Raw genomic sequence first — 16257 nt, forward strand, 5'->3', positions numbered from 1 at the left:
TCATTTCAACCCCCGACCCCCCTTTGCACCAGCGTGCACATCACGCTCTCGCACACAGTGGTCTCCTCGGTTTCCGGCTTCCTGCTTGCAAGCGGGCAGTCCGCAGCAGCAAGAGCATCAGCCCCTTTTAAGCCCTCGTGGCTACTGGGCAGGCCGCCTGGGCTGAGCGTGCATCCGTCCTCGTTGGGCTGCAGGGGCGGGTTGTTCGCTGCTAAATAGCAAACCAAAGGTGGTCCATCTGTGGGCAGCTGTGTTGGCCCCTTAGGGTAGGGATGTGTGGCAGCAGCATCTCTGGCAGATGCACCAGTTATGGGGAGAAAGAGACCTGATTTCCCCCCCTTCCTGGAATGCCCAGGGCTGCAGGGGAGAGAGAGAACCTCTGCTAGAGTGGTCTGTTTTGAAGTGCAGGTGCTCATCAGGAGAGCCAGGTGGCTAGAGTGTTGACCTGGGATTCTGGAGACCCCAGTTCCAGTCCCCACTCTGTCATGAAGCTCCCTAGGTGACTTTTGGCCAGTCACTGAGGGTTATTGTGAGGATAAAATGGAGAGCAGGACGATCATCTAAGCTGGCTTCCTTGCAAGAGGGAAAAGGGTGGGATATAAATGTAATACATTAAATAAAAATAAATATCTTTATTAGGACCAACCAAAATGTTGCCAAGTTGCGAGTTAATCCATCAAATTCAGGTTCCACCCATTGCCGACTGGAGGCTCACCGGAGCAGCACTAAGGTGGAAAATGGCTATCCCATCTTTGTCCCCAGATGACAGGGAGAAATGCTGCTTCTGAATAAAAAGGTTCTACTTTTCACTGGCTTGGATATCAAACATATCTGCCTTGAGGATGAATTGTGTTTTCCCAGCAATGCAGTCTCGTGGTTGAGTAGCTGGTGGGGTTAAAATGATTTCGTCATAGCTCAGCTCTGATGTGGAAAATCAAATCGAAATATTTTAATGGGCTTATTCTGTCCTGGGATTTCATAGACAACAGCCTATTTCTTCAGATGAGGTGAACAGAAAAATTGGCCATTGTGTATGTTATGGCAAATAGCAAAGAAACCTGGTGAACGTTGACATTTATTGCCACTGGTAATTTTTTTAAATTTTAGAAGGCCTGTGGGAAATGTCAGGAAATTCTAAAGTGTTGACTCAAAAAATCTTAAATGTCATTAACTGAGCTCACTAAGTTGATGCTGGTGCCCTCCAGATGGGTTAGACTACAATGCCCACTATCCCCCACCCAGCATGGGGCTGATGGGAGTTGTAACCCAACTCATCTGGAGGGCCCCAGGTTGGGGAAGGCTCAGGATGGAAAAATAAAGCAAGAACTAAAGTTGGCAGGTTAGGAGGGCTAAACATGAATTTGAGAGCAGATAGACATTAACTAGAGTTAGACCTACATGAAATCTAGTGTAAGGTTGCACTCCTATATTTATGTGGGAGAAAGTCCTTTTGAATCCAGTGGGACTTCTCTGAGTAGACATGCATAAGGTTGCACTATTAATGTCCCTATTTACCAGAGACAGCTCCCATTCTCTGAAAACTGCTCCCAGTAAAACAGTGGTCCCTAGTCTGTTGGGTCTTTAGAATTAAATCTTGAACAGGGAACCAATGTATCTTGACTTCCAAACACCAGCACGCTGCTGCTTTTCTTCCATTGCCACATAACTGTCTGTGCTGAATGTGTCTTGAGTTCTATAATCAATATAATGCAATCCATTGTGAGATTATACACCCTACAAACAGGATCTACAACAGAATGTTGCAGTGTGGAATGCTCCTGTTCAGAGTTTTGCCAGCCAGAGAGCTAACCTCTTTCAGGATATTTTGTTCCATTTCCCTTCTCCAGTGGTGCTCTGCTCAGTCCTCATTGGGCCTGTTCTTGAGGGGTACCCTCAAGGTTCCCCCCGCCTGCACATTTTAACTGTTTCTGCAAACCTTGGAGCTCCTCCACGTCTGCGAATACCTCCCTTACGTACATGGATGATGCCATTTGGGTTACATAAGGATCTACACTCAGAGAATGAGTTCACTATTAATATGTAGGATATGATGTTAACAAAAAATGGGAGAGATGTCTGGTATGTGTACCCACCTATAAATCTCGCCCAGCATCCCTGTACTTATTGTTCACGCTCTCCATTTTGTTTTGGGGTAGACTGATACATGGTGAAGTGGTACCTAATCAATAGGCCTTTGAATTTTCACATGATGTTAGTCAGGGACAAATAGGGGGTGGGTCTCGATGACCCCCCCAGCCCTTCATGGGCTGAGTGGCATCAAAGGGGCCCCCTGAAATCAAAGGAGTATGCCCACACTCCATTATGTCATTTGGGCCCTGATGGTGTTTCGGGAGAATTATCCTTCCGGCGTGTCCACCAGGAACAAGCTTTGCTCCCCCAGTCCCCTCGTTATCTCAGTTCTGTGATAGGAGATACAAAAGGAATTCCTCTCCCCGCCTCCTCCCAACTCCCCTGGTATCCTCAAATCCAGGGGAGGGGTGGGGGTGGGCTGGGACCTACAGAAGAAGGCCAAGCCTCTGCAGGCCAGATGGACAGTCTCCCCAGGCTGGATTAGGCCAATGGGCCAAAGGTTGCACACCCATGATATAAGTGGTTGGCATTAAAATACACCTTCAGCTGTTTGTAGCATAAAGGTTACTACAGATGTACCAGATGGGCGATACAGAATTTTCAAGAACTTACTCTGGAAAGAGTCGTGATTGTCTCTATTACAAGCACATATAGGACAACAGGTTACAGACCCTCCTCTCCCAATAACAAGGCTAGGGGCAGGGCACAGAAGTCATGTCCGGGTCCAATCCCTTGCCAGCGATGGGTGGATCTGTCAGTTTCGCTTTCTCCCACATTCAGTGCTTTCCCTCCTGTTTATGAAGAAATTTGGGGATTTTGGCAAGTTATCAAAAAACGAACCAAACAAAATCCTCAACTGCACTGGCGAAATTGAGTAGGTACAGCTGTTTCCAATGCAGAGGGATGTTGCACGTGATGAGCCCACCAGAAAAAAAACAGAGAGGGAGGGGGGAGGGGGGGAGAAGGCAACCCTAATGCAACACCACGAACATGGTTAAATATACATGGATTCAAGCTCAGTCTTTTTAGAGCTTTGAACTCAAAAGTCCTTTGCCTAGGTGGATACATCTGCCAGTTCCACTTTCACCCACATTTGATGATTAAAAAAAAAAAACCCTTAAGAACTTAGGAGCCGTGCTGGATCAGACCAAAGGTCCATCTAGTCCAGCATTCTGTTCACACAGCAGCCAACCATCTGCCCACGGCAAACCCACAAGCAGGACACAACAGCACCCTCCTGCCCATGTTCCCAGCAATTGGTGTCCATAGGCATACTGCCTCTGATACTGGAGGTAGCATACAGCCATCAGGACTAGTAGCCATTGATCTTAAGTTCCTTCCATTCTGTTTGCAAATTTGGGCAAGTTCTTATAAAAAAATGGAGCAAACAAATTCACCCACCCTTATCCCTGGCATTTCCAGTTAAAAGGGCCAGATGGAAGGGAATAAGAAAGACTCTTCTCTACCACTGCCAGTCAAAACAGACAAGACCGGACTAGGCAGACAAGTAGATTAACCTCTTATAAGGCAGCATCCTAGGTTCTTACAAAATAATTGTTCCGTTTAGCCCAGCGTTCTCAACCACGTCCTCTTCCACTGCTCTGTTTTTATTTTATTTGATCATATTATGTTCTAAGCCCACTTTGCAGAAAAATATCAGTTTCCAAAGAGACGTGCATCAGTTTAAAAAACCCAAGGGACGGGCCCTGCCCTCAGGCTTGCAAACTAAAAAGACGAGACACCGAAGGGAAGGAGAGTGGAGTGGAGCTGAGGGAACAGGGACAGGAGGCTGCTCAGTCTGGGAATGCTAGAATGAAGGGGTGAGTGGTAAGCAGGCGTTTATATCCCTTTGGGGCCAGGCTGATCTTGTTGGTGGACTGGCTTGGATAGAGGTGCTGCCACTGACCCCCAGGGGCCTTGTCTCTCTGGCCGATGGAAAGGGGCAAAGTGTGCTTCCCGGTCTTCACAATCCCAGGCCAACCAGCCACTGGAGAAGGGGCTGTGCTATTCTTCCTGGGAGACGGGGGCACAACCTCCCAGCGGCTTGTATTACCCTCACTGATGGCAGAGCCCACTGATGGCGAAGGCTTCCCTTCTGCTCTGCCGCTCGAGGGCACCTACGGCCCTTCTATGCAAGCATAATGCAGGGACATTTGTAAGGAATGCTTTGCTTTAAAAACAAAGCCAACACCCTTAGTTGGACCAGACAAAAGTTTCCATGAGTTGGGAAGGATGGCTCAGTCTATAGTCTCCTATGGGGACATACCTCGCCACTCGTGTGCTGCCCTTCGACCTCTCAGTGTGAGAAACCAAATGGGAAGGATTTTCTTTCGTATGCATCTTGCACATTTGGAGCAAATTTGGAAAGCTACTTCAGCATCCCAGCCCACCTCACTCGTCCTCTCAGAAAAGACGAAAATAAATAAAGGATGCTTTCGGTCGGGAATGGACCACTCATAGCCCATAAGGTGACACTGGCCTGCGAGGTGATTTTGTTCAGCTTCCCACAAGTCTATCTACCGATCCACTGGAGGACCCCTGGAGAATGTTATTTTGATTTTGTTTTTCAATTGGATCCATTAAAAAAACACATTTCCTCCCCACTCATTAAAAAAAACAAACACATTTCAGGTGCAGGTTTAGTTGACACTAGCTTGTTGAGCCACTTCTAATGAATTCTGAACAGCTGGGTGTTATAACCTAAAGCAGGCATGGGGCACCTCTGGGCCAGGGGTGACATGGGCACCACCAGACCAGCCCATCTGGCCTGTGGAGCCTTGGATGAGGCCCCTCCTGAAGCCCCTCCTGCTGAAGAACAGTGGGGAGAGGAATCTCCACTGTTATCTCCAATCAGTGTAACCCCCCTCTCAGTTGCTAGGCCCTATAGCTCAGTCTGGTCTGCCCTCCTCTGTTCTAGTAGATGGATTTTGGTTTAAGACTCAGGTTGTCAGGTTGGCTGGAATGTTTTCTCACTTGTTCCTTTAGTTTTAAAGAGTCCAGATGCTTTCCCCAAAAGCTGTTATATCTGGCTGGGAGAAAACCAACCAGGGAGGGTGGTGGGGAGGAGGGGGTAGTGGGTAAGGATTAAGCATTCCTTCCTGCCTCTTGATTCCCCCAGCAAATCCTCCCTTCCTCCACATTGGTATTATCAGTAGAGATGATGGAGAAATCCATTTGAGGGGTGGAGTTTGATGCGTTTTCCTAGGTTTGTCCCCCGCCGAATTCGTTCTAGTTTCCTTTGTGGCGCCTGACTTGGTCCGCAGTGAGTTGGGCCAGTTTGCTGTTTTTCTGGGCATTTTGCGCATTTGTTCTTAGGTTCTGCAATTTACACAAATTTCTTCCAATTTGCGCAATTTATGGCCGAATTTACGCAGGTTTGGCTGTAATTTGCACAAATTGCTCAAACATCTGCAGAGATTGCAGAACCTGTGTGCAAAAAAAATGTTCTTGGAGTTTGGGGAAAAGCCCAGAGCTCAGCTCACAAATGCAAATTGAGTCATACACACCACAGAACTCGTTGACTCAAAAAGAACCAGATTTCCCAGTGACAGACATCCCTAATTATCAGGTAAACATGAGTTCAGGAGCCCTGGGTTTGCCTCGTAGTGTGTAGTTCTGGCTATAGGCTTTTGTCTTAAAATAGCAACTGAGGGCATTTGGCAAGCACAAATACATTTCTGCTCTGAAATTCAGTTGTACTCCAGGTCTGCACCTATTTAGAAGGAATAATTAGATATTTTAAACAGCAAATACAGACATGTCCAACCCTAATGGGATCACCATTATGTGCTAACAGCAGGCATTTTCAGGAGAGCTGCCAATCTCTCTCTCATCCTCGAGATCCAGCCAGGTCTTGATTGCCCTTAATCCATCATCACTCTGTGTGATCCCATCTAACTTACATAATCTACCAAATTCAGCATTGTCTCTGCTTAATAGTAGCAAGCCCTGATGCCAATGTCAAAACCGGGAGTTTATATTTGCCTGATTTGCTTTCCAGATTTCATCCAGAGGCACCATGGCCATGATTAAGAATCCAGTGTCCGTGTGGAACCTCAGAGCTAGCTATAGTATCTCTGTGCACGCATGGAGCGCTTTTCTATGCCGATACCCACAAGGTGAGAACCCCAGTTGGAACATGCTATTTATTCTGTATTTTTAGCTCACAGGCAATGTTTGGTTTGATAGTAGACACAGCCCTTCTTGTCTGTGTATCCTTTTAAGCATTTCAATCTCCTCAAAAAAGTTTTTGGGCACAATCCAGCAAAATAAATGGCAACCACATGCCATTGAGAACAATGGCACTTATGTTAGTCATGCTTAAGTCTCACTCCATTGCTTTGTGGCATCGGCCCCGTTCAAACTAGAATTGCTGGAGACTTTCATTTGGTATGCATTTTTAAGTGAAATGACCTAATTTGCACTACTATCCAGATTGTAACACAGTTATCCTCCGGATTTTGCTCTTCTACGAATTCTGTGATGGAGTTATCGACTCTAAAAATTGCATAGAAAAATGCATATGTTAGGGAAAGTTGCATACAAAAAAAAAGTTGCATATACATTTTTGTATGCAACTTTCCCCAACATACACTTTTTTTGCATATATTAGGGAAAGGTACATACAAAAATGCATATATTAGGAAAAGCTGGGTGCAAAATGTGCATCTTACGTATAGTAGAAAGTAAATAGGATGTTTTGGTCTGTTTTTTAAAAAATATATCTGCAGAATAAAACGGAAATCAGACAGAACATATTTTTGACTGAATACATGAAAAATGGGTATGGACCTGATATTGCCTGATTCGTACATACCTCGTTCACACACACTATTCAAGCCAACCATCCAGTCAGTGTGGTGGAGGAACAGTCAGAGGTTCCTCCTTCCTATCACACTCATGTAGAGATCCATTTCTGTAGTATGTGTCTGCTCTTCTACCACGTGTTCTACCTCTTCTTCGTGGAAGAATCTGATGGTTGGATAAGGGTCTAAGGGTGCAATCCTATGCACGTTTAGACAGAAAAAAAGTACTGCAACTCCCAGCATTCCCCAGCCAGCTTGCAGCATAGCTGGCTGGGGAATGCTGGAGGTTGTAGGCCTTTTTTCTGTCTGAACCTGCATAGGATTGTGCTCTTAGGGTGCAATCCTATGGATGTTTAGACAGAAAAAAGTCTGACAACACCTGGCATTCCCCAGAAAAAAGTCCGACAACCCCCAGCATTCCCCAGGAAAAAGTCTGACAACCCCCAGCATTCCCCAGAAAAAAGTCCGACAACCCCCAACATTCCCCAGGAAAAAGCCCGGCAACTCCCACCATGGCTGGAGATTGCTGGGAGTTGTCAGACTTTTTTCTCTCTAAACATGCATAGGATTGTGCCCTTAGACAACCAGATCGACAAAGTCATTGTAGGCACGAGCAGTGTAAGAAGCATCCTCTCCCTCTCTCTCTCCACTCCCAGTATTATGAGGTTTTTGCCTCTAAGAAAGAGAGCAGGAATTTTTTTTTTTAATGTTCTGACACAGTGTGGCTGCAGCACAGGGGGACCAGGAACTTCACTGCACAGCCTCTCCATTGACTTAGCAAGCAAGGATTGTCTTGTTTGCAGTGGATCGCGCATAAGCCACCCTGGAAACCTTTTCAGCCAAAGAGTGGAACAAGTGGCCAAAGACTGCTGTGTGAGGCAAAGGACAAGATGGTGCCTCTTCCATTCCATGTACAGAAGCTGCCCAGATCAGCAGTTGAATGTTACTTCAACAGTACTGCTGGTGGTAGGATTGTGTACGTGTGTGTGTGTGTGTGTGTACAGGGCAGGCTCCATGGCACACACACACCTCTGTCCATTGCAACCCTTCACCCACCCCCAGCAGGGCCGGCCCTACCATTAGGCAGAGTAAGTCTGACACCTCAGGTGGCAGATGCTGTGAGGCGACAGCAAGGTGTTGGAGTCTGCTGTGGGCTATGCAGCCTGCCCCGTGCTCCATAAGCTGAAATGCTGCTTTCGGGTGTGGCGGAGGATGCTGCCCCATTGCCAGTATCGAAGAATGATTCAACTTCCAGTTCAGTCAGCTCTTGTACATGAATGGAAAGAGGCGCCATCTTGTCCTTTCCCTCAGTCAGCCAAGTTCCTTGGGCCGGCCCTGATTTCCAGTATCTGCCGCCCGGGACAGCACACTGCCAAATGGTAGGACCGGCCCCTCGGGAGCAAAGTAAAAATGCTCTAAATAAATAACTTTTTAAAAATAAGGCATTTTACACTCCCCCCTGCTTTCTGAGGAGATTTTATCAAATGTAACTGTGTCACTGCTAGTAAGTAAAGACTTAGACATTCTTATATACTTGGGGCAACGTGTGGCTCTCCCACTGTTTTGGCCTACACCTTCCATCAGCCCTAGCTAGCATAGTCAAGGGTGAGGGATGGTGGGAGTTGTAGGCTCAAACATCAGGCGGGCTACAAGTTGCCCGACCTTGGTTTATGCCGAAAGGGTGTAAATTATCATGTAGCAAGTGCCACTAGGTGGCGCTGTTTAATGTCTTCGATGTCTAAATCTCCCAGCAAGTTCCCATTCTTTGTTGCGCACCTGGTCAGTTCAAATTACTAGTAAAGATCCAGAGAGAAACTCAGAGAAACCAGCACGGTGAGAATTCTTATTGAAAATTCTGTATTTTCTCATCATGGATTCCAGTCCCCCTCCTCCCCCCTAAAATTGGCAGTATTCACTGTAGCCTTGTAGCATGAATGGAAAGTGTATGTGGTCCTAGATTAGTTGCCCAGAAGCTGGTCCCCTGCCCCAGCACTTAGCTTCTATCCTTCACTGCTTCTTCTATGCTGTCACCTCCCGACACTCCTAATTTCTGTATCCCAAGGTTGTTGCAAGATAGTAAAGGCAGGTGAGGCTCCAACGTTTTTATGGGCTTATGGGTGAGAAGCTGTCAGTGGGCTCCTAACTGTGGCAATTCCACATGTACAATATGTAAATAGTAAAGGCTTGTATAAATGTATGGTGGCTGGTATGTATCTGGAATGAGTGAGAGGTGAGTGCGAGGCGGGGTTTGGCAGAGCGTGGGCAAGAAGAACAGTTTGGCAAGAGTGGCTGAGCGAGAATGGGATGCAGTGTGATTGGATGAGAGCTTGTGCATAAAAGGGGGAGAGATTGCTTCTGGAGAGTCAGGTAAGTCTGGGAGTAAGATAGATTGGGAACAGCCAGATAAGTCTGGGATTAGATTGGGAGATAAAAGAGAGAGCATCTAGTGAGATAGTCTGTGGGTTAGAGAGTGTGTCAGGTAGTGTGAGAGCGGTTGTGAAGGGTTCTGAATATAAAACTAAAAGCAAGAGTTATATTGTGCAGTTTATAGTGTTGCCTTATTTTCATCATCATTCTTGATATCCTTTCCTCATCCCAAGCCCGTTCCTGTTTCCAATCCCGTTGTGCCAAATAAACCTTTGTTTTCAAAATTAAAAGACAGTTTCCTTTTTTGTTGTTAGGGAGGGTTTTGTGGAATCACCCTCCATGTGCCGGCTGCTTGGTCTATGCTACCAAAAAGGGAGAAAACCGCTCAAAAAAGGGGGGTTATTGGTGGTAGCAATGGAGAGAGTGGGGAAGCATCACAGTACACCAACTGAGGGTAGTGGGTGAGAGCCTAAAGGTGGCAGTGTGAGGGGAGACACTGACCAAAGCTCCTGACCTGGTTTCTAGGAAAGGCAGACCTGGTGGCAAGGAGTTCTGTAGTTATCCAGGGGTGTGTGGAAAAGGGGGATTTTGGGGAGAACCTCGCCAGTGCAGGAGCATAGGTACTGGTTGGAAGAAGGGAGAGAGACCCCCCCCCCTCGGATAAAGGGAACCCGACAAGTGGTGACTAGAAGTAGATCATGAGGTGGTCAAAAAGGCCTCAGGATCTTATGCTAACCATGAAAAAAGAAGGGAAAACCCTTCAAAACGTACAAACTGCTTTCTCTTGCATGATATAGCCACAGCCAGCTTCAGAATATCTGAGATTAAGGAAAGGGACATCCTGGACAAAGTGTCTTCCTTCTAAGCCAGGAATGCAGAACCCCTGGCTTGTGGGGGGTTCCGCAATGTGGCCCAGAAAGCTTTCCTAGTTCACCATGACCCCTTCCTGATGTCACCGGGTCACCACGCCCACTTGTCATTGATCACTGTTGGATTGTTCATCCAATCACCAATTGGTCCCTTGCTCCTTTGTGCTCCTTTTCTGTCTTCTTTTTTTAAAAAACTATTTTTTAGTGACCTGGAACACAATCTGACTTTCTGCAAAGAGTTTGTTGCAGACATTCTGTCATGTCTGGATGTTTCCAGAGATGTTTGGGAAGAGCTAGAAGATGTGGGGATTGTGGGGGGATGGGAGGAAAGCAAGCGTGTTCCTCCAGCCCCGGTGTGAACTACTGCCATTTCCTTACTGTATATTTAGTAAAACCTATTTAGTATATTTAGTAATACCTAAATGTAAGTATAGGCAAAATCAAAACATTACCATTTGGGTGTTTTTTTAAAATTAAAATTCAGTAGGCTCTGACCCCTTGGGCTCTGCTCACTTTTATTGTAGAATCATAGAATCATAGACTAGTAGGGTTGGAAGGGGCCTATAAGACCATCGAGTCCAACCCCCTGCTCAACGCAGGTATCCAAGTCAAAGCATCCCTGGCAGATGGCTGTCCAGCCTCGTCTTGAATGCCTCCAGTGTGGGAGAGCCCACCACCTCCCTAGGTCATGGGTTCCATTGTCATATTGCTCTAACAGTCAGGAGGTTTTTCCTGATGTTCAGCCGGAATCTGGCTTCCTGTCACTTGAGCCCATGATTCCATGTCCTGCACTCTGGGATGATCGAGAAGAGATGCTGGCCTTCCTCTCTTTATTTTAGGCCCCACCCACCTCTGGAATGTGGCCCCTGAGACCCTTCCAAGATTGGAATTCGGCCTCAGGTCAAAAATGCTTCTGCATCCCTAATCTAGGTAGGGCCTTCTTGTTTCATGTTTTTGTACACCTGAAGATCACACCAAAGATTACTGCTGCTAATGTGAATGGGAGATCACAGTGTACATGCATGCACTTTCAGGAAACATGGTGGCTGGGATCTCTCTCTCCCCCCCCCTCTACTCACTGTCCACTGCTCAACACCGAGTGCCAAATTTCCCAGGACGGCTTGTGTGTTCAAAGCAAAGAGGGAAATACTGCAGGATTGACAACTTCAGCAAAGAACCACAGTGCACACAGAAGTGAACTTTTACACCTGTAAATTGCATAGTAATTGCTGTGCAGCAGCAGTGGGGTACACGGAAGGAGCCTCCTCGAAGATGGTTGTACAATCAGGCGTACCCTGGTAACAGTGCATTGCGCCGGCTAATCCTTCTACCACCTGATTGAACCACAGCTCGGCGGTGTGGCGGTGGCTACATTTTGGCGGAGCGGAGTTTGGTCTGGACGCGACACGATGACGACGCTGTGCAGCAATTTATGTGAAATATCAGTTACCCCTGGAATTAAAAGGTGTCTATGAACAAACCCATGGATCCTCAACGTGTCATCATTTGTCCTTCCTTTTTCACACAAGATCCGCCTTTGAGAAGAGTAACTGCAAGTATTTGCCAGATACACAGGGCTGCCATCAAGGCATGGCTGGGCATCTGCCAAGGGTGCACAGAACTGTAGGGGCGCACCAACAACAGCCTGCTGGAGTTGCCCCTCCCCTTCACCACTGCAACCTGCTTGCTCACCTGCCTCTCACTGTGGCCTAGACAAGGGTGGTGGAGAGAAGGAGCAGCAGGAGATGCCACTGCCTACTTGCTTCCTGGGTCTCTGCCTGCCAAGCAAACAACTGGTATCAGTGATGAGAAAGAGGATGATGAGGCGCAATTGCAGCTGGTGACAATGGTGGTAAGAAGGTAGGCTTTTGTCCAAAAGCCCTCAGAAACCTGGAGCCAGCACTGCGTGTGTGTGTGTGTGTATGTGTGTGTGTGTATTTGTGAGATGCCATTGAATTTGCCACTGAAATTTAGTGGGGTGATGGCAAAAAATGGTGATTTTTGCTTTAACTGTGCTCCCGGAAGGCTCCTAGGGGCACAGTTCTGCTTCCAAACAAGATATACACTCCTCGTGTGCCTTATTTTGAAGCAAAGTTGCTGCTTCTTTTCCCCTTAGGACCATAGGTCAGAGGTCAAACACACAGCCCACATTCTCACAACACACTAAGCCAGGATTCTTCACAATCCTGGCTTATCGTGCACAAGTGAGTGTGCTGGTGCAAGCTGGCTGATCTCTCCCACTTGATTCCTCCTGCAAGCAGGAGCAGCTAAACAAACCAGGAACTTACCAGAGTAGAAGAGCTGTGGGGTGCCACAGGGTTCTAGTCTATCCCCCATGCTGTTCAACATCTATATGAAGCCGTTGGGAGAGGTCATTAGGAGTTTTGTGGTGGGGTGTCACTAGTATGCTGATGATGCTCAGCTCTATTTCTCCTTGTTGTCGGAGTCATCTGGGGCGGTGAAGGTGCTGGGCCAGTGCCTGGAGGCTGTAATGGGCAGGATGAGGGCCAATAAACTGCAGCTAAATCCTGACAAGACAGAAGCTGCGTGGATTGGTGGTTCCCGAGTCCAGAAATTGGGTAAGCGACCTGTCCTGGACAGGTTTGCACTCCTCCTGAAGGAGCAGGTGCGTAGCTTGGGAGTACTGCTAGATCCATCCCTGTCATTGGAGCCCCAGGTGGACTCCGTGGCCTGGAGTACTTGGGGTCAGCTTTGGCTGATCCGCTGCCTTTCCTGGACAGAGATAACCTAGCCACAGTAATACATACACTGGTAACTTCCTGATTAGACTACTGCAGTGCACTTTATGTGGAGCTGCCCTTGAAGATGACTTGGAAGTTGCAGCTAGTGCAAATGTAGCTGCTAGACTGCTGACTGGAACATCTCGTAAAAATCATATAACACCGGTTTTAAAGGAATTGCACTGGCTGCCAATATGCTTCCGGTCAGAATTCAGGGGTTTGGTGATTACATTTAAAGCCCTAAGTGGCTTGGGGCCTCAGTATTTGTGAGAGTGCCTCTCCCTATATATGCCTGCCGGAGAACTGAGATCTGCTGGAGGGGCCCTCCTCTGCATCCCACCAGTACGAGACATACACTATGGTGGGACGTGGGAGAGGGCCTTCTCTGCTGTGGCATCCCGGTTGTGGAATGCCCTCCCCTTGGAGGTCCTTTTGGCACAGACATTGGTCTCGTTTCAGAGCCAAGTAAAAATGTGGCTTTTTATCAAAGCTTTGAGGGCTAAATGCATTCCCTAGCACATTGTTTTAACTGTTTTATTGTTTTATATTTTAACTGGTATTAGCTTGTTTAATAGTTTAATATGTTTTAGGTGTTTAAATTATTTATTGTTTTATACTGTTTAACTTGATTTTATCTGTACACCGCCCTGAGATCTTAATGATATAGGGCAGGATAGAAATGTTTAAATAAGTAAGTAAGTAAGTAAGTAAATAAATAAATGTTATGTCTCAACTCAGAGTCTGGCTTGATGGATCTGGAAACAGACCCCAAACTCTGGTTTGAGACTCAGATGATGGTTAGGGGAGTGACAAGGTGGAGGTGAAGAGGGAAAGAGCACCGTAAATAACAGTGAAAAAAGGGGGAGACGAACTCCGGTGCTCACAAAAACAATATTTATTACGCTTGACATGTGTCGGAAGGTTTCCTTCCTTCGTCAGGAGCTATAAATTAAACCAAACATTTACATTAGAAACGCTGTGTTGCAAATAGCACCCTGTTCCTATATTTTAAAATTTCATACAACCTTTTCATATGAAAACGTTAAAATTCCACCATCTAAGGCCACTCAACAAAACAGCAATTACCATTTAGACAATACAGAAAACTCTCACACAATATCTTTTAACTCAAGAGATTACCTTAGCATTAACCCTCCCATGGCTACATGACTTTTTAACAAACACAAGAAAAGTTACATCAGCTTTTAGTCTCTTGAACAAACACTGACCTATTGGAAGCTGTTTTCTTACTCTGGAGTGAACGAGGGTCCTTGCTTCTGAGTGCTTGTACATGCTGTAGATCACATCTTCCGCTCTCACATCCGGTGTGGAGCCTGAAGCGTGCCTTATATTTCCTAAATGTTTTAAAGCTGAACATGACCTGATCGTGCCTGCTATCACGTACTACTCTCATTGCAACGTATAGGTAACATTTCGCATATAGCGTTTTTGATCATTGGTGTTACATGTTCTTGGTGTTACTCATCTGGTTTGAGACTCAGATGATGGTTAGGGGAGTGACAAACCAGGAGTCTGGGTTTGGACATAGCGGTAAGCTGTTTCACCTTGGCAAGTCCCTGGTTAAGTTTAGCCATTCCTGCTTGCAGAAGAACCCAAGGAGAAGCAATGGAGCAGTGTTCACCAGCACGGTTGCTCTTGAACGGTAAGCTAGGCTTCTGTAGAATTCTGGCTTAGTGCTTTCTGCAGACATCCCTGTGGATGTCTGCACAAAGAAGGCCCCAGGTTCTATCCCTGGTGTCTTATTTTAAAGAAGGATCTCCGTTTGTTAGGCTGGGAAAGTCCCATTGCCTTGCAAACCTTTCTACTAGCCAGAGGAGATCACAGTGGGCAGCTTCGTATGGATTTCATCCCTATTGTTTCATCCTATTTCATCCCTATACGGCTCGGGTCCAGGTTATCTGAAAGACCGTATTCTCCCTTATGAGCCTACTCGTGCCCTGAGATCTTCAGGTGAAGCCCTTCTCGCCATCCCGCCATCATCACAGGCACGCCTGATGGGAACGCGGGAGAGGGCCTTCTTGGTGGCTGCCCCAAGGCTCTGGAACTCCCTTCCCAGGGAGGTGAGAGTGGCACCCTCCTTGATATATTTTCGCAGGCATGCAAAAACTTTTGTTCCAGCAGGCCTTTGGGGATAACTAGTCTGGACCTGGGAAAATGCGACGTATGGATACCATTTTTGTTGTTCTGGTTGTCTTTTAATGTTTTAATATCTTTACAATTTTAATATTGATGATTTAATTATACTTTTAACTTTTTTACAGTTGTAGTTCTATTTCTATTTATAGGTCTTTGTTGTAGCAGTTTTAACATTGTAAGGCCGCCTTGAGTCCCAGTACTGGGAAAAAGGTGGGATATAAATATAAATATAATAATAATAATAATAATAATAATAATAATAATAATAGTCTGGCTTCACTGCAGACACTTCCATAAATTGTGTATGTCTGTGGGGTGGCCAATCCATCTTCCCAGGTGTAGTTTTCGATGACTCCATTCAAACTACCTGCTACAGGCATAGTCTTGCCTGATCTATGAACTGAGGATTACACATATCAATGGGAATAAAGGAAAATCAACAAGGTGTCTCTCTGTACTCCTAAACCACTGATGGGTGACATTTGAAGCGGGAGTCTAATCCCAGAGGCATGTGCACACTCGTAACTCACAGATCCAGTCAAATGCAACAGGTTATTTGCAAAGAGCAATTACATGCAGGGAGCGTGAAATTCATTCCGCCCATCTAAAGCCTGTACATTTGGGCTCAGTCGTTCGATCATACAAAGGGTGAATGGCTGAGATAACCACACCCTATGAGTATCTGCAAGGGCAGGCGGAACCTCCTCGCCTCTCTTGCCCGTTTTCTCACCTGTAAGTCATTCTGCCAGCCTTCCATTGCGGCTTGCTGCAGCACTGTTAGTGACTCGGGGTGGCTCAGGTAGGGATGTACGGATTGTATTAAATCCATTCCATCTGTGTTTCTTGGATTTTCAGGTGTCTCTTGTTCTGTCATCTGTTCATTGACAAAATTAGATTTTTTTTAGGGATGTACAAGAATTTTGTTCCAGTTGCGCAAATGCGCATTTGTGCAAATACACACTAGCGGTAATGTGCATGAGCTAGGGATGTATGAAAGTCACTTACCTTTTCACGGATGTGATTCGCGGTGGGGGGGGAGGCGCTCCGTCCCTCCCCCCGGAATCCTCGACGGGGGGGGAGGCGATCTGGTTTTCCCCCCCAGAATCCTGCCCGGCCGGCTCCACTCCACGGCAGCTCCGCGGAGCAGCTGGCCAGGGCCGTCCGCAGCCGGAGTTCCGGCCGTGGATGGGCTGCCGCGGACGCAAATGGCGGCCACTGTAGCGGCCG

At 46.7% G+C, this 16257-nt stretch overlaps 1 protein-coding gene across 2 annotated transcripts in view; it reads left to right on the forward strand.

Annotated features, from left to right (window-relative positions):
• The first annotated feature begins 6091 nt into the window (after window positions 1-6091).
• Window positions 6092-16257, forward strand: part of LOC146339065 (A-kinase anchor protein 4-like) — a 32061-nt gene continuing 21895 nt past the window's right edge. The window contains exon 1 of one of the 2 annotated variants that reach the window (XM_084812084.1): window positions 6092-6209. The gene's annotated coding sequence lies outside the window, so the exon portion shown is untranslated. Of the gene's footprint in view, window positions 6210-15762; window positions 15830-16257 lie in introns of those variants that run through there. The other variant, XM_084812083.1, reaches the window with a different exon arrangement.

This window comes from Heloderma suspectum, chromosome 8 (genome assembly GCF_057233095.1).
Source record: "Heloderma suspectum isolate Gila_16-S chromosome 8, 16-S_ref, whole genome shotgun sequence".
Lineage (NCBI taxonomy): Eukaryota > Metazoa > Chordata > Lepidosauria > Squamata > Helodermatidae > Heloderma > Heloderma suspectum.